Below are 975 nucleotides of genomic sequence, written 5' to 3'. Positions count from 1 at the left end.
GCATTAGATTCAATGATAATTGTCAACCACAAAAATGACAACCGCTCTGGTGTAATGTGTGGGCTGTGTCCGCGGCGCCTAAACATCGACCGTCGCGGGTTCGTTTCTCGCTCGGAATGGAGTTTGTGTAATCCTTTATGGTCTCCCCACCGTGCCTCGGAGAGTCGGTCCTTGTTAGCAGGGAATATATACCCAAATCTGCATTGGAGCAGCATAGTGGATTAAGCTCTGATCCTTCTCCTACATAGGGAAGGAGGCTTATGCCCAGCAGTGGGATATTATAGGCTGAAGCGTTGTAACTACCTTTGGTAGCTAGATGTGAAATAGAAAATTAGTAGTTTAATCTCAGGAGTTACTCATATTGAAAATTTATTTCTTTAATTGAATAGTCCACTTACTGAGGAAGGCTAGCCTTCCTAAATGGCTATAGGCTATATATAATATTTTTGAACATTTTTCAACAAATTAATGCGGATGATACCGCAGGGCACAACTAGTCGCTTACATAGAAATAATTACACACCTAGATAATGTATCAAAAGATGACCATAAAAACAGGTTTTAAATTATATCTATTATTACAACTGAAAATGTGTCCAATTTCTTTCAAGACACAAAACACACAAAAATTGTAAAAAATAAGTTTAGAAATCTACTTATATCACACAGTAAAGGTTTTAAAAACAAAATATTTTAAATATTATACAGTGTTCGACTCTTAAGAGAAAAGGATACCGGCCCTTTCTCCATACTGTTTCCTCCCTCGATAATGACACTAGATCAAATATTTTTCTTACATAAAACCTTAAACTGCCATGACCCTGTGTCTTGGTTTTTTTCATATTCTTATTATCATAGGGAGTAGGAGTCTTCAAAAACTAGAAATATTACCTAATTTTTTATACATTTTCAGACAAATTAAAAAAAAAATTACGCATATTTACAAAAAAACTAGAACATAGGGGAAGCCATAGG

The sequence above is a fragment of the Melitaea cinxia genome, chromosome 25, assembly GCF_905220565.1.
Source record: "Melitaea cinxia chromosome 25, ilMelCinx1.1, whole genome shotgun sequence".
NCBI lineage: Eukaryota > Metazoa > Arthropoda > Insecta > Lepidoptera > Nymphalidae > Melitaea > Melitaea cinxia.
Note: the sequence above shows the minus strand (reverse complement) of the source record.